The 26,292-nt window shown below is 42.8% G+C and overlaps 1 pseudogene; it reads right to left on the reverse strand.

The window, feature by feature from the left end:
- Positions 1-1,314: 1,314 nt before the first annotated feature.
- LOC141923804 (very long chain fatty acid elongase 4-like) lies at positions 1,315-9,475 on the reverse strand (annotated as a pseudogene).
- Positions 9,476-26,292: the final 16,817 nt, after the last annotated feature.

Here is a 26,292-nt window from a genome sequence, read left to right on the forward strand (position 1 = left end):
GCAATGACAATGCACCATGTTGCTAATTCTAATGCTCTCCTTCAAGAGCTCTCTGTTTCAGCTGTGAAAAAAATCACTACTCCATAATACCTGTTTTAATCAGAATGTGATAAATAAATACCATTTTGTAGTTTAAAATCTGATTTTAGGATTTTCAAAGCACTAACAGATCAAAACTTTAACAGTATTTAACTGTCTGCAGATGAATGTAAGTGCCAAATTCTAGTTGTAATCAATTTAGGAGTGAAAAAGAAGCAAATAAGTGATGTGCTGAAGTCAATGGAGCTATGCAGCTTTGCACTAGCCAATGAATTAACTTTATATATTTTGTATTAACACGTGTACAATTAGGTAGTGGAGGTGGTTGCTTATGGTGGTGTAAAGTTTTTTGTCTTTGATGAGAAGCAAAATTTTAAAATCATAACAACAACAAATTGGAGGAAAAAAGTTATGAATAGGGAACCTCAACCTATTCTTTGTGTTAAAAAAAATAAGCAATCTATAAGGAGGAATGCCAAGTACTCTTCATGCATTAGAACTTCTCTATTGTTGTGAGAGCAACCAAAGGCAAATAAGCATTCCAGAAAATGGTACATGATGATTCTTACTGCATTAATACTTAGGATGAAAGTGCTAATAATGCCTTCTTTATCTTCAAAACAGTGAAGGAACAGAGGCAACTGTCCAGCTGGACAACATAATGTCCAATTTCTTTCATGCTTATGCTAGTATAAAATTAAACCATCAGGGCCACATAGCTGTAATTTACCCCAGTCCTAGTGGGAGCTTCCCTAATAGGAAAGGCCGGAACGCAGCATAGATGTGAGTGCATCCTGCAGTCCCAGTGAGTTCCCAGCTGCTGCTGTTACCTGGACACTGCTTTCAAGGCTGGAGGCACCTGACACTGCCTAATGTAGAACGGTAAACTGAGATAGTCTTATGAACGCAAAGAAGCCCTCTGTAGCCTAAGAAATGAGCCAAGGAGTCATGGTTGGATGCTAGACCTTCCAAACAGAGCTAGCAGATGGAAGGGAAGGAGAAGATCTTCTGGTGCTAATTTCACAAAGGCTGCTATATGCTGATGACTACTTGGCTTGGCTTTGCATCAGCGTAAGTGTGCTCCTCAATACCTTAATCCCTGAGTTTATGTCATTCCTTTTTTCTTCCTAACTTGAGATATTTCAAGGCAACCGTGAGTCTGTACACCAGCCTCAAGCACATTCCCCAAATACATTTCCTTCATGCAATCGTGTTAGAAGCAGAAGAGTATGTGCAAGTTCATCAGTCTGTGCTCACTCTCCTCTTTGATTTTCTTTAAGTTAGCTTCTCCTGCTTTCCCCTAATGTAGGTCCAATAGTAGAAGTGTAGGAAGAGAGCAATGAGGCTGAGCATGAGAGGAAGATTGCAGTGTTGAAGCCATCAGGGAATGGGCATTCTGTGAAGAGGTTGTAGCAGCAATGGCTACAAACTGGCACTGGAAGAGGGGGAAAAAAGAAGCAGCCAAATTAGGGAACCTACATGAGACATACCTCAACTGACCATTAGGGCCATCACAAAGAGTACCACAACATACTGGTAGTGTCCTCAACCCACAATATCACCTGCTTGCCTCTCCTGACATCCCTTGTCTTTCAAGCCCAACAGAGTTTTCCCAGCATGAAAGGGTGTCATGTGTTGACTAAGCATTGAGGCTTGCCCACTGCTGCAGGGAGCAGGTTTGGAATCCAGCCTCTCCTGCCTGGGAGCAGACCACTGCCCTTGTGCCTCTCCTCTGCCACCGGACAGTAGCTGAGATCTTGGAATATGGAAACCTAAGGTGGGAGACTCCTCTTCCCCAGTGGTAATCAGGCTATTATACCCATAATGATTTTGATTTGTATTTTAGCTTACAGAGAGGAACTACAGATGCTATGTTTAGTCATTTAAATATTAATCCTTTTTTATATTTTACTAAGTCACCTGTCTCAATAACCCGAACCTACCAAAAGTATGTTAAATAAAAACTGATTTTCTGTGCTATATTTTGCATTACAAATACCTTTTCATTTCATGCAATGCTTTCTTATTCTGCTTTCACCACTCAGGATAAATAAGAATTCTGGACCAACCTTCAGTGCACCACTATTTTACATATACCCTAGCTCCTCTTCCTCTCCTCTGGTAACTGCATACTTTTTGTTTGCATCATGTCTCTTTGTGTGGAATTAACTCTTGCACATGCTTAACTAAAATCATTGTCCTTGTCTGGAACATTTCTTTTATGCTGTATCTTTCAAAAACCACAGGGTTGTCAGGATTTGTCACCTCTTCAGAGATGAAGGAAAGAAAATCCAAAGGGATTCTCTACAGAAAAAGTCACATCTTTTTCTTTAACTCGCCTTTGTTTGCCTGCACTTAGACATACTCTTTCCTTTTGAAGAAACAGAATGAATGCTTCCTAATCTCCTGCCACACTGAGAATCCAAAGTTTCCCTGAGTTACTGCCCCACACCTCTCAAAGTCAAGCTGTATTTTCAGGACTCCAGAGAGGAAAAGGCTGCCATATACAACAGAAAAGGGACAAATCCAGTTGTTAATTTTTCTCTCTCCTTCCCACTACAAAGGTGGGGGCTTATTAGTTGATATGGTCACTGGAGGCCTCTTGCTAATTTTCTGGGAGTACCACTGAGAGCAGGTCACCAATCAGTTCACCTCTTATAGTGATACATGAGGACACCTAAGGACATGGTGATTTCCATAGGCAGCAAACAGAAAGATTTGAGCCAGTGAGGGGACAGAGACAGACAGCAGAGGCCACCACACCTGTCACACAGTTGTAGAGATGAACACATGGAACTAATTACCAGCTGCATGATGGTTAGATAAGGCTTCCACCACAGGTAACGGTGCATCTCTGGTCCCAGGCTGGCCAGGGCGTAACAGCCACACGTGAAGGTGTGTACAAAGGAGTTTAGCATCCAAATAAAGGCGGCTGAGGAGTAAAGAAGTCAGGATGAACAAGACACACAAACCACTCAAGACTAACCCTGCGATGAGCTCACAGCTACTATGATGATGCTTTCAAAATGCATCATAGCACCCCTATGCATGATCCTTCAATCCAGACTCTGCCAAGGAAGCATGTCATATTCTCCCTTCTCTTTTCAGCATATATCCATCCCATATCTAGTGTTCAGAGACAGGGAAGAGCTTCAAAGGCAGAGGAGACAATTCTTGATCTTCTGACCTAACATGCCATCCTGGCGTCAACGCCATGTAGCCAAAATGGCTTCCCAAAAAAGAATACCCCAGCGTCTTGTATAGGGCCTACCTTTAGTGGCCTAGGACTCAGATGCTTCTCTTTTGGTGGAGCAAAAAGGAGAAACAGTCTGGATACAGACCAGAAAGGGAGTGAGGACTAGGCTGGACAAAGTCTGAACAGGAAACAGAGAGCCAGAACCTGGGCTGCTACACCAGGCCCAGCTGAATAGGGAGTGAGAGAGCACTGGTCTGGGTGGAGATATACATAGACCTGTATAGGGTGCTATTTTTTCTGTTTGGACACATTCTGTTGGCACATTCTCATTCTGGATGAGGCAGTGAATAGTGCAGTCTAAATAGCCCAAAGAGCTGAGCAGGTGGTATCAACTGAAACACACGTGTTTTTCACACCTTTGGAAGTAGGTGAGCTTCCTACCTGCCAGTCAGCCCATCTGCACTGTTTATGCTATCTCCACAGCACAAGAAAAACTGAAACACAAGGTGTCTACAGAAGCATACCTTGTCCTCCAGGCACATATTTGATCCCTGACCATCAGTTGAACAGCATAGTGCCATGACGGTACACATGCAGAAAAGTCACCCGGTCTTGAATCTTGTGCAGAATAAAGAAATCCTGAAAGAAGCCAGACAAAGGAACATCTTGCGTTGATGCGTTTAGACAAAAGATTTTATGCTAAAAAGTGGAAAAAAAAGTTAACAATTCTGAATCTCCTAAACCTATTTCCTCTGCTGTTGATAGAAACTGGTGAAATTCAGCACATGCGATAGATCTTACATTATCTGGAATGGGGAGGAACCAGAAGGCAGAATTTCTTCCACAGAGCCCCAACTATTTTTACCTTTGAATTAAGATCCCAAGGTCCAAAGAGGACACATCTGAGACTCTAACTGAGCTTCCATACAATTTGCAGCTGCTTGGGTCTGGTCCTTTTCAGGACATAGGTTAGATGTTTACTGGTACCAGACAATGATCCACAGGAAAAGTGCTGTGTTGAGTGCCCAAACCCTTCTGGAATTTGCATTAGTAAAGAGAATGTTTTTGGCAAATGAGTAGGTGTCAGGTCACTGTATTTCTGTGTACACATGCACATACACATAACAAAAAGTGAATCTGCTTTTCAGGGACTCAGGACTGGTAAAACGCTGCTTTTGTTGCTGATGAAAACAGAGAGAGGATTGATCAACCCAGTAGCAATAGGCCTAGGAGGGCTCCACAAGCTGATTCACTTTTCAGACAGTGTGTTGTCAATTTATACTCCAAAGAGCACTAGATTGTGAAGTCTTAGGCTAGGATACAATTTACTCCTGCTGACCAAGCAGAGAGGTGGGATTTTCTTGCTAGTTCAGTTATTTAGTTAGTTCATGTATAATATATAGGAGTCCTGAAGACAAGCTATAAAATGATAATGTCATCAGGTGAACTTTCATTTCACATGGGACACAAACCTTTACTCCACAAATTTGGAATAATCTGTGGCAGCAAAAATGCCAGGACACATACTTGTACATTTGCAGTTTCTTTACTGCCCAACTAACCACTATCATTCATCCAGACAGGCAATGGCAGATCCTGTCTGGCAGCCTTAATCAACTGGCAGCTAAGATTCTGGGGTCAATAGCCAAGGTTAAATCTTCTCCCCTAGCATTGTGGTTAGGAGGGGATGCCCACCCGCAGGAAGGGGGCTGGGGAGAGAATGAGTGCAGCCACTGGGACAGAGAGAGGCAAACTGGACAGCAGTGATTCTTTTCTTCTGGAAAGGAGCTTTTGGGGAAGCCTAGCAGCATGATATCCAGTGGTGGTGCTGGACTTTCGCAGGCCACACGCTGTTAGAAACCAGCATGCTGAAGCTGAGCCCTCTTCTTTAACACTATCAGCCTCATTCCCACAAACAGGCAGAGCAGAACCCATGAAAACAGCATTTACTGAAAAGCATCAACCAAATCAATACAGGATCAACCGAGGACATTAGCTTTTGGCACCCTGCCCCATTCTGAGAAGGGAGTGATTTATTTCCAGCACCAGTCCCGCTACATGGAGCCCAGCCGAGCCCTCCCTTACCTTGTCAAGCAGCTCGATGACTTTGGAGAAGAACCACTCTTGCCATCTGCTGGGCAGCACAAGGAAACGCTGTTAGACCCCGGAGCAGGGTCACGGTTCACCCTCACTGTCGGAGATTTTAGACTATGCACCAGGTAAACGCTGCCCACCTGGGATCGACAGCAAAGGGGAAAAACTCGGGGGCTTCTTTATGGCTGTTGGTTTCTCAGGGTGGGAGCTCAGGAAGGACTGTTGATCTGGGGGAACGGAAGGCATTCGGGGTTGCTTTGGCTGGTTAGATGACTTAAGTTGCTAAGTTGCTCGCTCTTTGACATAAGACAGATGATAAATTACTCGCTCTTTGACATAAGACTGATGCTGAATTACTCGCTCTTTGACAAGCCAAGGGTGAGCTGCTCAGAAACTGTTTCTAGCCCGATGGCAATATCTGAAAAACTGAAAAGCTAACATCCATGCTTGCATCTGTTCAAAGTCTGGTTATATCTGGAAGCAAGGCATAATAGCTCTGATTTCAAACAGAAAAAAATTCATGCAGCATTCTGGAAAGCTGAAGTTGGTAGGACCCAAACCTTCCTGCGATGGCCAGGCAAGCAATAGTTTTAGCCAAATCCCCCTGCTAAAAGAAATGCTGAGCAAGATTTGCGTCGTGGAAAGCTGACGATAAAAATTGGTTTTCTCATTGATAGCGATCACCCAGAATCCTTACATAGCCAGTAGAAAGAGTCACATATATTTCAGAGGTAATTTGCCATATCTATACTAGACATCTATCTTCAGATTGTAGGATCACCCTCTCCCATGATCAAAGAGAGAACTTAGATGGCTATGTTGACTGAGATGATTAATTTATACACAACTAAAGCAAAGTGCAACTGTGGAAGCAGACGATTTAGTGAAATAGATGTATAAGGAACAAACTGGAGTAAAAGCCTTCTTTAGGCATGCAAATTGCTATTTAGGAGCAAAATAATCTGCATACCCATGGGAGGAGCAGGACCTAAGGCAAGCTTTGTATAGAACTGTACCCTCATTCCTAGTTTACTTCGGCTGTAATCCACTGGCTGGCACAGGTAGCTGTAGTTGTCCAGTACTGAAGTTTCCAGAAACTGAAACAAAAGAAAAGCAATAGAGATCCATTTGCTATTCAACACCATCTGTTCCAAAAAGATGTTCATATTAATGCTAATTTAATAGGGTCTCATTCTAGTACTCACTGTCAGAAAATCCATGTAATTCATACAACTGAGCAAATAGTAAAAAACTAAAACAAAGCACTTCACGTCCTTGTTGGAATCTGAAAAAGAAAATTTGGTCTGGGTAACTCTTTATGTAATCACTGGACTGCTCAAAAATGCTCCAGCAGGAATAGTGGATGCTAGGCTTCAGAATCTCTCTGAAAATATGCTGCTTTCCTTTGCAAAGATCAAATACTGTTTTGTTTTGTCTGGTTGCATTTGCCTATTAATTGGAAGGCCAAAAACTGGACCAGGTAATGAGTATAACTGAACAACCAAGCACAGACAAGCAATTTTCATACCTGTCCTCAGACTGAGTAGTATTTGCTTTAACTAAATGTAACAATTGTGTTATAAACTAAAACTGCAAATTTGTGGTCATCAAAATGTTTTTCAAACCTATTCAGCCACGTTCCCTTGAAGAGTTTTCAGTGGCCTACATAAACTAGGGAAAGGCTTGTAGAAAGGCACTGAGAACAAGCAGAAAATAATGTCATCGATACTCTCGGCAGCGGCAAGCTGTAGTGTGCTTGGCACTCTTGAAGAGGGCTACATAAGTCTGGAAAAGCAGTTCTCATTCCCAGAGACAGGTCCCTCACCAGCCAGGCCTGAGACAAAATGAGGAGGTACCACGTTCTCCATACACTCTGTGTCTACCTGGGACATCTCAACTTTCAAGCTGTTCACTCATGAACCTTTCAATGTTAATTTTATGAATGAAAGGAAGATTGAGAAATGGGAGGAAATGAGGTATGCTTTGGAAATAACGCTTTCGGCAGGGCAATACTGCTCCTCTTGTGGCAAAACGTAGACATGTCCAAGTTGGCTCCCACTGCCACCATTAGAGTCCGTCAGCAAAAGCTGTTGAAATGGCTCTGGCTTTCTAATGCTTCTTGGATGCTTACCCAGGAGCCAATCCTGTCTCCTCACCTCGTAAAACATGTAACTTGATAATGTCATCAAGGTGAGATTATACGCAATCAACAGGCCTCGCAGCTTCAGTGGTTTCCACTTATACATGTAGAAGGGTCCCAGTGCCACAACAAAGAGGTAGAAGGCAAAGAGAGTGTGGCTGGAAGTGGAGAGTGCACCAGGGACCACGGGTCTGTCCTTGGATCTGAAAAGTAAAACAAGCAGCCAAAGCTGGCACATCCCATACACTATGTGGTAGATGTATTTAATTACTTCCCTTCAGCATACTCTCTGCGGCATGCTCTCTGGCACAAAGAAAACTGGCATCTCGTGTGTCTGTACAAAGCAGTACCACAGTCCTTCTCCCACCCTGGAGCTCCATGTGCCAGACTCTGCTAAAAGGCTTGAGCATGATGTTTGATTTGGGACCTAGAAGACTGCTCTGCTGAGCACCAGCCTTCTGCAGCACAGTAGTGAACAGACTTTTCCTCTCATGAGCTGGACTCCTCATCACAGGCTGCAAGAGCAACCCACACGTGGGCAAAAGAAGTAGTTCAGGACACATGCAGCGGGGATGCACAGGAACAAACCAAACAGTTCCTGAATCTTCAGGAGTATAAATCTTTCCAGCTAAATAACAGTTTTAACGACTGGTGCTATTTCTTTCCTGCCCCGTGATACTCAGGACACCTGAAATTCTTCACCCCTTTATTTTTATATCTACTCATAGGGTAGACTCTCTTAAACACATGCCATTTCACCGGAAAATTACAAAATACTACTCCCTGCTAACATTGCTCTTCAGTGCTTCAGGAAAGGGAACCTGCGTCATCCCTGACCCACAGAAATGCAGGATACATTATATATACCTGCAAAAACATCCCAGTTCCCCTTTCATGCTTCCCTCTCCTATTCCCACTGTGGTCAGTGCTCTAAACTCCCTCAGCATCTCCCTTTTCTTCCTGACCCGCCAGCCCCAAGGCCCAGACCCTTCTCACTATCCGAGCTCCAGGATACTTGCAGAAGTCCTCTATTGAATGTTGGTCCTTGGCTCACTGGTGAGCCCATGGGCCTCAGGTTATTTTTACAAAACACCGTCTCTGTCCACACGACTCTGTTAATTCCCATCCCTTCTAAACCTCCCAATCCTTTACTATTCCTATTATAGGCTGTGCCAAGAACTTCTGGATTTAACAGTCCATCAGAAGTCCTAAGTCCCAATTTACACTCTTTCCTGGAATTCCAGTCCTGAAACATTTACAGCTTGAGCACTATGCACCATGTCCTTCTCCTATCAGAGCCGCTACACAGACTTGCCATTCCACCTTCATGCCATTTTGTGGCTTTTCCTTAACTTTTAAATCCAGGAATCCAACAGAGCCCTGCGGGACCAAACTGGACCTGCAGAACCTCTAGCTATTGAAGATCTGAAGTCTCATAACTGCAAAATGTCAAATCTCAAACACTGAGGAGTGGTTTCTGTCAATATTTCATTTGATAATAGGTTTTACTGGCATCACAAGGAGTTTAAACCTCAAAGTATTAACTCTTTGGTCTACTAAGCTTTCCCATGACAGATGAATATGCATTTTTAAAAATTCACTTTCTTTAATGTTGCAGACTTAACAGGCAATCCTGAGCACATATTGCTCATTATCTTGTCAGAGCCTGTTGTACATTAAACAGAAAGCTGCTGAGAGTTCTCAGCTATGTGCAGGGGAAATCCCCCATCCCTTCATTCCTTACTGTGATCCAGCTGGAGTGTCCCTGAGATATATTTCAAGACTTAAAGGAAGTTCACGATCATGGAGAAGGAAAAGTGAAAATCAGCCTAGTGAAAAAAGTGTGGGCTTATATGAGGATCATGTTCGTTCTAGGCTTGTTCTTCATGATCATGCCATTTATGTTGAAATTCCTATTTAAGACAACACCTCTACCTACCTCCATTTTCAAGGACTCAGCTGTAGAATTCCTGAGTTTGCTGCCAAGTTGAAGCCATCACAGTTCTGGAAAGAAATTAAAATTAGCATCCCCCAAATCAGATTAACCCCATCTATCCTGACTTGACTGAGTCTTGAATAAGGAGGGTCCTTAGACAAAGGCTCAGGACTACAGCCAATGAAAATAGTTTGCGCTTTGTAGAAGCTGAAATTTTGGACCAGGATTAGAGTCATGTTTAAAAAAGGAACGAAGAGAACCTCCCTGTTGAGGGATTAGCTATTTAACTTTTATTTCCAGATTTTGATATTTTGTTGAAGATCCACCTCTAAAAATACTCTGAGTATCTGCGTGAGAAACACCAGAGCCAGGAGCTCTGTGGACCATATTGGGAAATCAACCGTGTGATATTTTTCCTAAAGCGGTGTAGGCACAGCATTCATGCAAGGACACACACCAGGTGGCATAACTGCATCCTTCTGCAGGCATTCTTGAAGAGATTCACAATGTTAGCAGGCAGTTTGGGATTAATTCAGTACTGCTGCAACTCCAGAGATGTTAACTGAGCTATGGTGGTTATTTGGTTTTCTGAGGCCCAGTTTATACATTAAGTTTGCTTTGCTTTATCTTGTATATGTTGTATAATGCAGTATATTAAAGCAGAATACTCATAGAATATAAGGCTCCTCCTCTTCTCTTCTTTCCTTTAGCCGGGAGATCTTTTCCATGGCATTTGGAAGTTCACCTAGAAAACACTTTACTGCAGTTACCTCCAACAGCTTGTGTTACCTGCCCTAGTTCTCTACATTAGCAAATACACAGGACCAGCTTCCTCCCAATTTTATCTCCTCCTGATAATGAGAAAAACACATTTTCTCCTTTGACTTCTCATAGACTGCTGAGTATGAGTACCCACGCCTCCTTTGGACTTGACCTCTACTCTCCTGTGACCACTGGGTCCCTGCAGCACAGTAGCTCTACATTACATGGCAGGGAAAACTACAGCCTAATGTAAGGCCTCTTATACTGGTATAAATGTGTTTTAAGGAGCCTTATGCATGTAAACAGTTTCTTAATACCCAGACCACATAGTTCTGCTGGAACTACAGAATCATAGAGCGTGCCTGGCACTGTTTAACAACTGTACTTCTGACTTTGCACGTCTGGATAAAGCTTGTTAAAATTAACAAGGCTTTGCTGTATCCCAGCTGTGTACAGATTTACCCTGGTGAAACATAACAAGCAGTCAAACTTGCTGTACCTACACCTCCCTGTGTGCAGACCTCCCAGCCTGACACACAACTGCACACGCAGCACCATGTCGGTGACAGAAGCGTACTCGCACAAATTTCTCTCCTGCAATCACTGCAGACAAATACCTTTTTGGTGTGTTTCTCTGACACAGACCCTGAGACCATCAGCACAAACATGTCTCATACGCATCCTGACACAGAGACACACGCCCTTGTAATCCGGGCAGAATCTGTCAGCAGAGAGATTAGTCAGTGATTATCAGCTGGCTCAGAGTCAATCCAGCAGGGATTCCATACCGCTACATGCCCTCAAACAATCCATACGCATTCCAGCTCACTCCACTCCGCTTCCTTGGCTTCCCCCGAACCGCCAAACTGTAATGAATGGGAAAACCCAGGAAGCAGGAACAGACTTACCCCAGCAGTGCAGCTGGCTTCGCGCCTCCCTTTCTTCAGGGGTGTCCTCAGCACGCAGCTGCTGCTCCTCTCACGCCGGGTGCATGCGGCAGGCAGCAAAACAAGAAGCTGCAAGAGCGTGTACCATTAAGCAGATGCTGTGCTCGGCTTTCTTCTCCGCAAACGAGGTGAGTACATCACCCGCTGGGTCTCGCACAGATGTGGTGGATCTTCACGCCTCTTCAGCATGATTCAGTGCCCCAGCAGTACCCACGATAAAACCACCATGAGCTGCAGGCACCGTGGTGTCGTCTCGTAACTTTGCCGTAGCGGACGTTACAGCACATACTCCTCCCCCTCCCTCTCTTGCTTCTCCCCACGTAATTTATCAGATTAGGGGACTGGAAAGAGGAGGAAAAAAAATGCAGAAGAGGACTGGGATTCCACAGGAGTGAACCACTGACCTTTAGTGTCACGCTTGGGAGCCTGGCCAAGTGGGAACCAGGCCAACATTTCTTCTGCAGGTTTCTTCAGGACATGTCATGACAGCTTTTCAAACAGTAAAAGATGAGGAATCATGCCTGGACAAGACCCTGGAAAACAGTCTGAAGCACTCCTTCAGCCCATCACAAGGGGCTGTCTATGAGCCTTTTGTATGCTCAAAATATGTCCAAACCACAAAATGAGGGAGTGGGGAATGGCAGGAACACCTATTCATTCACTCACTCACTCACTCAAGGAAAGCACAGCAAACTCAGATGGAGTCATCCCCTTGTATCCAGCCTCTATCCCTGGGCAAGTCACATTTACTGTTTTTGAAGATATATGTGAAGAAATTTTGAGGAGTTTGAGAGTGATACCAAGATTCCCCCTCCATAATCTCCAGCAACCGTATCAAGGAAAAATGTAGAAAGCGTTAGTTGGCAGTGGCTCAAGTCAGTAACCACAGTGCACGTGTTCAGTCCCATGTGGAGGTACCAGTGCAGAACCCTGGCCCCGTCCCACCAAGAAACAACGTGAAGATAAGTGATGGGGTTCTGCTTGGTAACCTGAGGTGTACCTGCACCTAGGGTGGAGAATACCCTCTTATTTTCCCAGTGGGCACAGTTTATTAGCAGAACTCTGAAGAAAAAAGGGTAGCATCATACCTTGTACCACTGTGTTTGTCTGTCTTTGGATACATCACAAGCACTTCTGAAGGGCAAAACACCAAAAATTAGCTTTTCAAAGCAGGATAATTAGACATACCATGTGGTGGTAGTTTTTCATTGAAACACATCACTTGTTGATGGTGCTGAACAACTACTGTGTTTCCAAGACTTGTGGAAACTATGAAAGAAATCAAACAGATACTTTTGGAAAAGGTGATTTAGAGTGTAGACTTTGCATTTTGAGGGCGGGGGGGGTCAGAAGGGCAACCCAGTTTAGAAGAAGTTTTGACTGACCTTTGGCATCATATTGAGGTTTTTTTTGTTGATCCATGTTGTTGTTGATTCTGGTTCAGGGAGGCAATGATAGTGAACTTTACATATTTTTTTTGCACAGCTTCCTATAACGGCCCTTTCTCAAGGTTTTAAACTGCTTATTAACCAACAGGTTTCATTTCTAAAGTTTTGGTGCCCAAGTCCTTAAAATGGTTTGGTGATTTATCTGTGTAAATCAATGGAGGTAATAAATCAGACCAGCCCTTTCTATCTGTGTATTATGTGTAGATGGGATTGTATTTTATTACTTCTCTCTGGTAACTTTAGGTAATGTTGGTTGAGCGATTTATATTGATGTATGAGACTCAGAATTACAGACACAAACTTTTCCATCAAACTTTTTTACACTGGTGACAAAAATTCAGCTGAAGTGAATTTCCACAAACACATTTCATATTCTTTGTGTAAACTAAAATTTAAAAAAAATACCATGAAGCATATTTCATTTTTTAAAACCTGCCCTGTTCCTGAAGTATTCCCAGTGGTACTGCTGCAGATGTTCACTAGCATGGCTGGCAGATGAAGAGATGACATCAGTAACATGGTACTTTTACACTCCAAGAATGGGTGTCCTTTGATGGATGTCAACCGTGAGGGCAGCTCTGTGGGGACCACACACAAAAGCCGTTGGGGCTTTCAGTTTCAGCAAAAACTCAATAGAAAAAAACACTGTTCCTTCACGGAAATAGTAATAGGGGAGCTCTGAATGCCAAAGTGAATTGGGTTTTTCATTCAGTGGCTTGTGAAGAAAAAGGGTATTCCAGGAACATGGATTACAGCCATAGCAATAAGCAACTCAGTTATGTATTGTATGTGACAGCTCAGACAAGTCAATCAGAGATTTAAAAGATTGCATATTCTATTTTAAAACCTGGATATCTCCTGCATATAACATGGGTGTTTGCCACAAAATCATTATCAATGACAAATAACAACAGTAAAACAATTCTGAGAGCTTCTAGACAGTGAAGTTTTTGTTATTTGGACCTCTGATTGTTGTTCCTTCCAAGCAAAATTGTACAAAACCCACAAATTATCAAAAACGACCTGTTTCAATACTTGAGAAATAGAAGGAGCAGTGGGCCTGTTTCATCTGGATATGCAGGCTACGTCATGGTGATGCTCTCAACACCACAGCAGAGGCTTATCAGATCTGACAGCCCTGTGCATTTTGCTTTTCCCACCTACACTTCATACGACGGAGATGTACTGCAGTACACATCTAAAGTCCAAAACCTAAAGGGTTCTAACCTCCTCGCTTTTAGCAATGCTTTTTGTAGCTGTGAGCAATTTAACTAATTCTCTTAGATCAAAATTACGTACCCGCCTAAAAATCTTCTAATATAGACATAATTGCTTGACAGATAAGAACTGCTTCTGGCTATTAATCAAGCTGTTACATCAAATTTAATACCTATTTTTGCTTTTCTGATCTTTAAACCATTAGTATGTTATTATTTCAGTTATCCACTGAATCTAGGTCAAGCCTTATTGGGCAGAGAAGTCTCAGATCCAACATCCCCTTTATGTTCATTTTCACGGTGTTATAAAGGTATAAGCCCCACTCATACAACACCAATAAGCAACAACAAATCTGCCTGAAAAAAAAAAAGACTAAGTTTACCAATGAAGCAAACTGACTTTCTTTATCAGCTTCTAAACTGCAGGGATGCATGGGGTAATAATGTAAGCAGTGAAAGACAAGAGCTCTTCTGCAGTGGAACATACCTTCAGGTGATATCACCAGCCTGCTGAAATCAATAAAACACCAAATAATAGCAGCAGGAATTTCAAGCTGGGTTGAAAAATATCTAACCAGTTAAGGCACCACAACCTTAACTACCAGCACACATTTAAAGATCTGAGGTGGCCAGATACCTTCTAAAACTTGCATACCTGGCCCTCGGAAAATTTGAATGGCATCAAATTCACTTCCTATGCAATTTAACTGAACCAAACCTCACAAGTGTTTTATGTACACAGATAATCATATGTAGTGTTTTATATGAAGATATTTAAAATTACTTGTAACTTATGTATGAAATTTACACCACCTGGCCAGGAATGAAGTCCAGAGGAAGGTGTACACCGCTGGTTTGCAGCATACATCTCAGGTGGCACTTTCCTGACCAGCTTCATCTGGCATGGAGGGTCCTGGAGCCAGAGAAAAGCTTCAGTAAGATGTAAATGTCAGAGCTGCAGATGTCACAGTGCAGGATGGCAAAAAGCCCCAAATCTCTCATTCAGCTCATATCTACATCTGCACTCTTGCTAAACAAGGTCTACAGCCACTTATGGGATAACATATCTCCTGGGGTGAGTGTACTTAAGTCATGAGAAGTTCAAGGACAGGATCACATTGTCAACACTACCAGCAGATGAAGCACTACCTTGCTCCTTGGCAAGACTGTCCTCCAAAGAAAGCTCTGAACTTCTGAAATGGCATCTTCATGAGTGTATTTGTCAAGGGAGGTTTGCATAATCTCCCCTACTTCACGCTCTTTAACAACCACATCAGCTTTCAATTACTAACAACAGAAATAACAACTGGTTTTATGAGTATTCTCTCAACAATGGGTAACATAATAATAGATGTTTTTACAGCAATAGAATTTCCTACAGAATAATAATTGAATGACTCAGTTTGTTTTGCTAATATGCAATTACCAGCTCGTATATGCTTCTGGATAAATACAGTGATTTCAGGTGACAATCAACCATCATTAAAACACTCTGAAAACCTAAATAAACTTTGCAGTATATTTGGGTCTAGTCCACAAAGCTCTTGTGCATGAAAAAATCCAAACTCCTCTATTTAGAGCAAACAGAAGCCCTTAAGACGCACAGTGAAGCAGTTGAGGGAAGAAGCTCCTTCTGGCACGGGGATTCTGTTTCTTGATTGCCTCACTTACACACCATGCAACCAATTGCACAGACCTTGGAAGGTTTAGCACAGATTACAGGAAGAAAGGTTTTGGCAGAGGTGCTGAGCAGCCTGTCTCTATGCATAAAACTGGAAGATTACAGCAGCTCTTGTGTAAATTATGGTCTTAAAACCTAGAATTTTAATTTCACCAGCATAGATATTTCAGTTTAATTATTCTGCATACGATCTATTAAGCATACTCTGTGGTCTCAGAAGTCAGTCAGCCTCTCTGTGCCTCAGTTTCCAATGTGCAAAACAGAAGGAAAACTTTCCTATCCACAGGACTGTGGCAAAGGTGATCTGCAGTTAATGTATAGCCATATCAGCCATATTCTGCTCATTTCAGTGCAAGACTACTTGTGGCTCTAAGGCTATTATCTTTCTGGCCTCAGACAAGTGATTTCAAGTGGGAATCATCTTATAAGACACCTAAATTTAGGTGTCTAGATATAGGTTGTCTGTGGTGGTGCAACTTGCATCCCACTTCTCTTGGGCCACTCCATGCTTGGTACAATTTCAACCCCCGGGCCACATAACAACCCAAGATGGATTGGGAAAGGTAGTGGACCAGAGCATGAAGGCACCCCCTTAGCACACCTGGCTCCTGCCTCCCCTGTCACTTGGGAATGAGAATGACAATCAATCACCTCCTGACAGCCTAGTACATCTGTGCCTGGGTCGTGGCCCAAAGGGGGTGCTGCCAGAACTTCAAGATATAGCAAGTTCTGGGCCTGTGCAACTGGTGGAAAGTACCAGAATATTCTGTCATCCAAGTTGGCCTGAAATGGAAAAGTACCTGATGAAAGTCAGTTATCTCAGACCCTATAAATAGTGACCCTAAGTGAGACCTTTTGAGCTCTCCTGCATCAGAGCGGGCTGTGACCAGCATCTCCCCTGAGCTGGGACACCTCTCAGGCTCAGACTCCTTGAGGTTTAAAGATCATCTGCCCACAAAGCTGACGAAAGGCCAGGGTGAAGTCAGACTTTCAAGGTTCAATTATCTCCCATTGAGGAATGCCTATATATTGTGTTTGCTCTAAACCCAAGAAGAGGGAAATTTTAACTACAGAATAGTCTCTTCCATCCACCTCTCTACCTATCTACGTGTTTGAATACACACATTTGCCTTCATGCATGTGGATGTCTACCTATTTCACGGGATATCCAAATATTGCTGTCTCTGTGTGTGTGTATGTTTTGTGTTTATACATATATATATATTTTGATTTAGGGTACCTTGTAGTAAGTTACTGTGAATCTTGTCATTCTGAAATCTGTAATTAAGTCACTGTTTTAATTATAACATATTCTGCTAAATCACCTTGTTAATCTTTAAACTGGTCAACCATTAAGTGCTGCTAAAATTCAACCTTTTGATCTACCTCACACCATTAATAATTCTTAAATTCCTACTAAATCATAACCGTGTCAAATATTTTCATCCATGACAGTGTCTACATCTGATGTAGCTTCTGTTATGCTTTGGGGAGCTCTAAGGACTGATTCAGCTGCCCACACATAGGAACCTATTGACATTCAGGGTGCCTGAGGTATCTCACCTGACCTCATGCTGCTCCGGTAGGTAAAGGATTCCTCCAGGTTCTGTGCCATATCTGTGAGCTCCACATGGATATCAGAGCTATCTTAAGGCACCTCCAGTAACACTAGATACCTATCTGTCAGCATCCGAATTGAATTGTCTTCGCTTCTATACCCACCTTTTCTCAGTCTTGCCCCTTTACTTTCTTACTTATTCTTTGAGGTAAGAATCTTCTCTCATTACGTGCTTTTGTGACCGAGCATCAGTCTCGATTGTAGGAGCCTGAAACAGCCCTGTCTCCAAAAGTGCATTCCCAAACAACTTCTAGGCCTAGAGAACTCAGAAACCTTTGACTTTCATCTCCAAATCTATTGACCATCATGTCTTGAACCAGTATGGTTTCAAATTTGGGCTGTGACTGGTAAGGAGAAGTGACTTAATGCTGATCCTAAACATCATTCAAAAACCTTCCAGAAATAAACTGAAAAATATGTCTTGACCAAACGGGTAATAATGTCTTCTTATAAAAAAACCTGCAGCCTTTAGGGATGGTGATGGCAACAAGGTTTTTACGCTAAGATCTCAGACAGAAGTGAGAAGCCAAAAGAAAGAAAAGGTGGAACTGATGAGCTTTCATTTAGACATTAGGTTGGGGATTATCTCACCTAGTTTTATATGCCCAGTTCTGAACTGGTGACTCCAGGACCTGGGAATAGTTGCACAGAGAAATAGGATCCTCTAGTAACCTACTTATTGGCCATAACTCAGATATCAGTCTTAGAAAGGATCACCCTCTGGACTTGCCCCTCTTTCTCCATTTGCTATAGAATGAGTCACTGATGATGAACTCTGAATCAGGGCAATAAAACTGGAGGGAGGAATCCTAACCCAAGGGATGCAGGAACACTGTTCTAGTCTTAGAGCTCTACAAAGCACACAGAATGAACTAGCTTGTTCAAAGCCTCTGACATAAGCAGCATATGGATCTCCAAAACCAGACCTCATAGCATTTACAATATGCATGAACCATGGGCAGAACATACATTTATTTGCTGCTGCAACTACTGCAGTATCTACATAATAAGACTACAGTGCTGTGGCAGTCTGATCTGGAATGATGACCCCTGTCTCTTGTTTTCCCATCTGAAATCAAGGGAATACAAAACCTTTATAAACCTCCCTCTTTGTAATACTTGAATGTTTCAGTTCTTTTGAAAATTTTCCTCTTCCATTTCACTCCCACACAAAACCATCAACAGCACTGAACTGAGAAATTAATTCTGACCAGCTGTTCCTATCAAAGAGGAAGTACATAATAGTACTTGCCGCTGAACATCCACTGCCATTGGAGAAGGGATTTTTTTTTCCTGTCTGTACCCTGCCTTCTGATATTCCTTCACTATGTGCACCTAGTTGATCAAACACGCCAGTTGTACTACATGCTACTTCAGAGGCTGAAGAAAGATCTAAATGGTGCATAGATTTTGTGCAGGCCACCTACAAATGACTGGGGTTCCCATTACAGGAAAGAGGATGCTCTTGTAATTGAAATGCTGGCATTAGAAGCAAATAATGTGTATTCTGGTTTTGATATCAGATGCTCTGAATTACCTCACCAACATCTGTCAGTCTCATGGGGATTCTGAAAGTCTAAGACATCTTTCCCTCTTCTTGCTGACCTGGCAGATACCCATATCACCTTCCCTCTGCAAAGATGTCTACATCACATTAGTTTTACCTAAATCTCTCTGTGATGCCACCATGCTTTCATCTTCTTCTGTTTCAGCCCTACACCTGAAGAAACCTCCACACAGAACTTAGTATGGCTACTGTCTCACTCCTTTTCATCTTCAAATCTTTCACTCTAATTATGCCTGCAAATCGCTGGCACGTGGTGGCCAACAGGCAACTGCCAAACCAGGATGTCTCCCTAACTCTTACCACGTCATTTTCTACTCCCATTTTGCCTACTCCTACCTATATCCTGCCCATGTCTGCAAAGCATTTGATCTTGTCTAACATGCAGACTTCAAGCTTTGCAGGGTCCGACTCCCCATACAGTGACTACCAAAGTACTTATAGCAGCAATAAAAACTGAGGATGCAAAATCCTCTTTCCTCCTTTAATGATCTGGTACATCTGCTCCCAGTGATCTAGAAGCTAAATAGAGCAGGTATTTATAGGAGCCAGAAAATGAACAATTCAACTTTCCAACTTTTAATGGTGGATTGTGTAGCCAATAGGTAGTACATAATGTTCTGAGCTCTGTCCTTCTGATGCAATTACCGTTTGGAGAACACCAGACACCTTCCTGAAACTGTCTTACATTTACAACAGCAAAAAAGATTCAGTTTTGGCCCACCCTTAATCTCTATCCATGCATGATGTATGTGATATAGAAGACTTTGCCTTGGGTTAATGTAACTCAGAACAAAAAGAACAGTGACATGAAATCTTTACTGAGGCAACATACCTTCCTTCAAACTGAAAGAGTGGCAACTTCCTTGCTGGGGAGGACTTTGGCTGGATTATATATACTGCTCTCACAGCAATGAAAACAGTGGATGATCACTGGGGAAAAAATGCTATCCCCCCTCCATTTATTGCAGAAAAAGGATGCAGTTGTGACTCCAGTTCTGGCAGACTCCTTTGGCTAGTGGTGAATCAGTCAATAACTAGCCAGGCCATATGCAAACAGCTGCAGAGCTGCATCGTAAAACTGAGTGACATGAATCCTTTGTAACTCCCTGTGGTGTTATGAAGCTTAATTACAGTTTACATATGCTTGGAGATCCTCAGATGAAAGACACTATGTTCATGGGAAGCATCATTAATAACACTGTTGCTGCTGGCTAGTACAGTCCTCATAAGGGTGACAACAAATTAGCCAGCAGAGTAACGTGCAGGAGTTCTCTCTCCTTCCGCTGCAGTATGCAGCAATGGGAAACCTACTGCTTTCCATTCCCCTACGACAGCATTGTGTACTAGGGGAAGTTAACCTAGCCTATAGTTATAGGTCTTGTCATATTCACAGCCTATAGGTGATGATGTGGACTAGCAATCCTGCCTTGGTAGCTCAGTACACTTCAAGCTGCAATATACTTCAGCCTTCCTTCCTATTGTAACTACTGTAAGAAGTTTGGAGCTCATCCATTCAGGATTGTACATGCTCCTGGGCTTGCATTTTTGTCCTTGTTGCCCTTCAGTGGTTTGGGACACAATCTTCTATATACCAGTATAGGAAAAACACTCTTAATGATAGTGTATACTGCTAATTGGAAGTCAACACACTACCCTCCTGAGAGGAAAATGCTGATCTTTGCCACAGCAGATACAATGCAATACAAAGCAGACACTGACATGGGAAAGAAAGACTATTAGTGAGCATGCAGATCACATACCTCTGTCTCATTTGTTTGTTAAAAAAAAAAAAAAAAAAAAAGGATGATGTACAACTTATTCCCTTCATGTCTAACATATCAAGGAAGCCTTTCAAATGACTTTCTGTCATGAGGAGATTTAGGCAATTAAAACATGATATAATGACTGTATAGCTAGCAATGCCCAGACTAAAGATACAAATAAAGCAGATAGAAGAAAAAGCACCTGTTTTTGCAAAAAGTGTTCACACGGCTCATGGGCTTCCTTAAGACTAAAGAGATTGTGCACTCAAATTAGAATCATATGCTGAGCCCCAAGTTGATAGTTCCATCTCTGTACTAAGTAGGTAAGGCAGAAGCACAGATTTAAAGGTTTCCTGCTACTCCCTGCAAAATCATATCCAAAGGTATGCATTTAGGACTCTGATAAGTGAAAACATGTTGCCAGCAGAAGCAGTCATCAGGCTGGTTTGTGCAGTGCCATAATCATCAGTAAGTCCTTCCCACCCCACTTACAGATAGATTCTCTGTGGGATTTCACAGCCTCATCTGCCCAGCCCTGTTTCCCAGGAGTAACGGCTTAGCCAAACAACAGCTGCCACAGCAAAAGGTGACGAGTGACAGGCCTAATGTGACATCTGCATGCTCGCAGACATGCTCTGGGAAGCTGGCAATACAGCAAGAGAATTCACTCAGCAGTGGAGGGGAGGGCAAGAAGGTCCCACCCCCGTAAGAGGCACTGATTAATCATAAAGAGGATAGACCAGTTGTGGTCCTAAAGTAACAGAATAACCAACCCCTCGACAGTATCAGGGAATCCCTTCTGTTGGGTCCCTTATACATCAGTTAAATGGATTATCAGAGATATCATGTAGTTTTCAGGCAAACATTCATTCCCTGTGAGCTACCTGGAAGCCAGCCATAGATGCCAAGTCTCAGTTGTGGACTAGGGACTGATGCCAGTTATTTTACTAGCTGAACATTTTTTTTCCATGTAGCCATGAGCCTTTATTCATGTCTCAGGCATCACAGTCTCTTCTTCTGTACTTGGGAACATTAAGCAGCTGCATCTGCTGCAAAAACAATCTGTTTTAAAAGTTGGCGTGAGTTGGCTTAGCAATAATGGCAGGATGCCCTGCAACTGTGCTGTTGGGCTAAATGAAGGAAGTTTTTTATCATAACCAGGTATAACTAATTAATAGCATGGTAGGACTTTTCCCACTTCCCACAGAATTTCCTGCACTGGATGTGATTTCCAGGAGGTCGCTGGATTTCATCTCACTGGACAGCAACTGAAGACACTGAACTTGTCTTCAAATGTGGCTACAAACAGGTGTGTGAATACAACACGTAACACAAAGAGCAATTGTTTCTGAGCTTGTAGCTGCAGATCTCTAGAATTTCACTGTGGATCACGAGTGGGAACGTTTGAGAAATATTGGTGCTATTTGTATCAAAATGGTACAACTCGCAAATCACCTGGTCAGGATAGAGAATTGTAACAAGGAAAGCCAAAAGAAAGAAATAAATGAGTGTATGAATAGATGAGCAGTTTCTTTTTTACTCTATCTGACAAACTCCAACAACATAGGTACTTCCTCCCCTGCCTGATAAATAGAGATAAGAGGATCTAAAGAAATTTAAGCACAAGAGGGTGTATCTTACAGTAACGCATTCCCTTCCAAATATGATGTTCTGACTTGAATGACTACCTCAACAGAATTTTACCCTCTTCTGCCATCACTTCTGCCATGGCCCATGGTCACACAGAGATTTTGATGCAGATTCTGCTTACACATCCGCTCAGTCACCTGTCTTCCAGAATGACCTTTTCAAGTCTGCTTAAGCTTTCCCCCCCACTCTTTATGCCCCAAATATATAGTGTTTGAGTTGCTCTCTTCTGAAGCCTCTCAAATTTTCCTACTTCTTCACTAAAGTGCAGTGACCAGTGATGAATCCACTGTCCAATAAAGAACACCTAAACGGAAAAAAGAGTGGAATAATTTATCTAACTTCAATCACTTCTGACACTCCTCACTTTTTCTACATATAGTACTCCTATCAACAATGTTTAATAAACCATTAACTCCTGTAAAAATGTAGTAACATGATGAGACTGAGGCATGCACTACCGTTTGGAGAGCCTAGATCCTGGTTATACCATATCAGTCCAGTCCACTACAGCCCACAGCTCTCAGTTGTTCCTGTGTGAGCCAGGCTGTGTTTACCTTTACTCTTTCACTGGTATCACTCCTACAAAACTTCCTTACAGGCAACCTGTGAGCCTTACTAGCTCACTAACATTTATGCAGTACTTTGAGATCCTTCCATTTAGAGACACTGTCTAACAACCACTGGCCTTGTTACCATCAGTGTTTCATATATGCAAGTATTCCTATCTCTGTTCTACCCAGCAAACATATTTTCCCCCCACACTCTCTTTGAGTTTCATTATCACTTTCCACTTAATAATACCCAAAACACAGGAATTATTACCTTCACATCCTCCAAATCATCTCTCTTTCTGTTCTTCACCTGCAGTTCTAAGCTCCCCTTAAACACAAGCTTGAGAAGCAAGAAGGTAGTGGAAATGGTACAGAAGTCCAGCCTTGGAAGGTACAAGGTCACATCATGTTTATGAAGCTATGTTTGAGAGTATTATTCTTAATATTAGTGAAAATATGTAATTCTCAAAAAAAATTCCCAAAACAAACGACCAAACAGTGCTCTGGGAGTTGATTAGTCACTGTCTTGTCCTTCGTGGAAGACAAATAAATTTATGCTGGGCAAATAAAGAGTTAAATGGTACCAGATCAGCTGGCAGGATGGTCTGCTCCTTTATGAGGACTGAAAGGAGGATGCTGCTGGACAACTAACACCTGGGAATTTGTCAGGGAGGTGACACCAACCAGGCAATGGCTAGGCTTTGAGATGTACTGCCAGGGTCCTGTGCACACACAGACCTGGCAGAAAAAGCAGTGGTAAGGCTTGAGCCTCAGCATATATGGTGTGGCATGGTTGTAACCTGCCAGACTCACAGGGAGGGCTTGCGTTCTACCTCTTCTGGCTACTGCAGATAGCCCTTGAAATTGAGCAAGAGTAGGGCTATACACCATGTACTTTTCTCTTTTTTAACCTAGTTTACTTTTGCATTGTGGTTTTCAGATTAACAGAAAATTATCACGGATATCTCTGACCTCTGCAGAATTTCCATTTCCCTCAAGTGAGCAAACTAGCAGGCCAAATCTATAAACAGAAAGCATTACGCAATTTATTAAGACTGGAACAAGTACCATCAGGAACTGTTACAGGGGTAGATCCTAATATACTTATTTTTATTTCTACCACTAGAGGCCTGTAACGTGCTGCGTATTTGGCAAAATCCACATTAGCTTTCTGTGGCACAACGGCACCTGAGTACAAATCTGCAAAATGTTTTTAAAGAAGCTTCTACATATTTAACTTCACCTTCCAAAGACAACTCTCTGCCAATGAAAGAACAAGTTCAAATAAGCAACTATTCAGTGGTTTAATACAATCGTAAGAGAAGACCCCTAATAATCAAATCAGACATGATTTATACATGTGAGCAACTTTCTGCAGCTCTCTTTAAAATGCATGGATTGATCCTCTGTGTAATACTTCTCAGATTGGGATCTATTGAACAGACACCCAGCCAGCTAGTTTCAAGTTATAGAAGTTTAGGAAAAAATCTTCACATCTGGTATGTTTGTGCATTTTATTTGAAGATACAGCACGTCTGACATCTTCCCTGTTGTTGGTAGTCTGAAAAAAGCACCTCGCCTATGCATGAAGGCTATACTTAATACTATTAGAGAAGTATTTTTTTCTTCTAAAATAGTCATAAAAGGTGGATATTTCCAAAACAATAGTGCTGTTAACAGTGTTTGGGGTTGTTGGTTTTTTTCATGTTGATTTGGCCATTTGATCACTCTGCTTTGCTCAGATGGGGCAAAATTTTCCTCAGGTATAAATAAAACTTTTCTGTGGATTTCAGAGGAACCACTGAGATCACAGTCTGGAAGTGAATCTCTGTGGGTGAAAACAAACTGAGCACTTGGACTGGTGGTTTTCTACTCCTGACACCCTCCAGGCTGCCACTCCAGGTCTAATGGTTTCTCCCTTATGAGCTGGCCATAGGATCACAGAATCATCTCAGTTGGAAAAGACCTTGAAGATCCTCCAGTCCAACTATTAACCTCACACTGAGTGTTCTCAACTCCACCAGATCCCTCAGCGCTGGGTCAACCCGACTCTTCAACCCCTCCAGGGATGGGGACTCCACCACCTCCCTGGGCAGCCCATTCCAATGCCTAACAACCCCTTCTGGAAAGAAATACTTCTTAAGAGCCAGTCTAAACCTTCCCTGGTGCAGCTTGAGGCCATTCCCTCTTGTCCTGTTGCTTGTTACTTGGTTAAAGAGACTCATCCCCCCTCTCTGCGTCCTCCTTTCAGGTGGTTGTAGAGGGCAATGAGGTCTCCCCTCAGCCTCCTCTTCTCCAGACTAAACCCCCCCAGTTCCCTCAGCCGCTCCTCGTAAGACACGTAAAGGCACATGGATAGAGCCACTGGCATTTCATGATATTCATTTCAGAGCTCCTGCTTCACACTGAAGAGCACATTTCTTCACAAGTCACCGCACACGTTTCACTGGAAGTGTTTGCAGAGGAAGGTGAGAGATGGCAGCAGAAATTGCTTCCTGAGATAAGATGCATCTCACCTAAGTTTACCCACCTGGAAGTTTGATGTCTTCAGCAAACACACAGCCAGTGGAGACATATTAGTGTTATTAGGAGCTGAGTCACCGTGCCTATCTGTCAGATCTACCATAGGGCGGCATGAATCACCCGTCAGTAGCGCCTAGCTTTTTTACTAACAAAAGAAAGAGCCTAGACAATTAACTCAGACTTTATGCCTAAGTATTAGGTAGTTCAGATCAGGCGAAATGTCCCTTTCGCTGCCTCCAGTCTTGTATATCAACAGCAATACCGAAAATACGCGGGTCTGAAGCTCTCTGCTTAGGGCTCTGTGCAGCAATTTCTCTCTGTGGAACATAATGCAAAGCAAGCAAAGTCTAGTGCAAAGAAATGGAGAAGCTTTGAATTGCTGGTGCTTCCTCCCCCACTTGCGTGGGTGTAAATGACTACATGAAACATGGGAGAGTCAGACTTGCCCACAGGCCCTAGGCCAGTCCTCTAACAGCCAACTGAAGGCACAGTGAAAAGGCATGACTTGGAGATCCCCAAAGCCAAGTGCTGTGCTTCCCTGCTCTGCTCTTCCCACATGTGTGGCACTGCCACCAGCCCTCTCTGAACAGAGAATCAAGGGTCACAGCAGAGCCTGAGAGCAGAAAGGCAGTGATAAAGCAAAAGGAGGGGGATTTTGGGAGCTGGAAGCACCTCCCTTGCCACCCAAGCCAAAGCCTGAAGGTGACTCATCCTCCTCTGCACTAGCTCTTGCACAGCTCCTGTAATGGGGAGCTTCATATGCCGTTCTTCCCTTCCTTCCCCTTTCCCTCCCCCTCCTTAGAGGTGATTCAAGAAGTCCTCCTTCTCCCTGTGAATGGCTTCCCCCACATTCCTTCCCCAGAAAGGGAACTTTTCCACTTGGTCACTGGTGTAGCCAAGTCCTGTTATTAAGCGTTGCTCCAGGCACCATACGAGCCTTTAGGCATTTACTGCAAAACAGCATAGCAAATCTGACATGCTTGGTAGAACACGCATTCAAAGCCAGGTTCTCAGCAGATATAAACTGATGTGGCTCCAGAGAAAAGGTGACCCTCAGTACTCACTTCGTCACTTGAGACAATAAATGCAAAATGCCCCTGTAAAGACTTTGAAAGTAGACTGGTTTTAAGTGGGTGCAGCTTTGCTGATTTTAAAACTGT

This window comes from Strix aluco, chromosome 5, assembly GCF_031877795.1.
Source record: "Strix aluco isolate bStrAlu1 chromosome 5, bStrAlu1.hap1, whole genome shotgun sequence".
NCBI classification, from domain to species: Eukaryota; Metazoa; Chordata; class Aves; order Strigiformes; family Strigidae; genus Strix; species Strix aluco.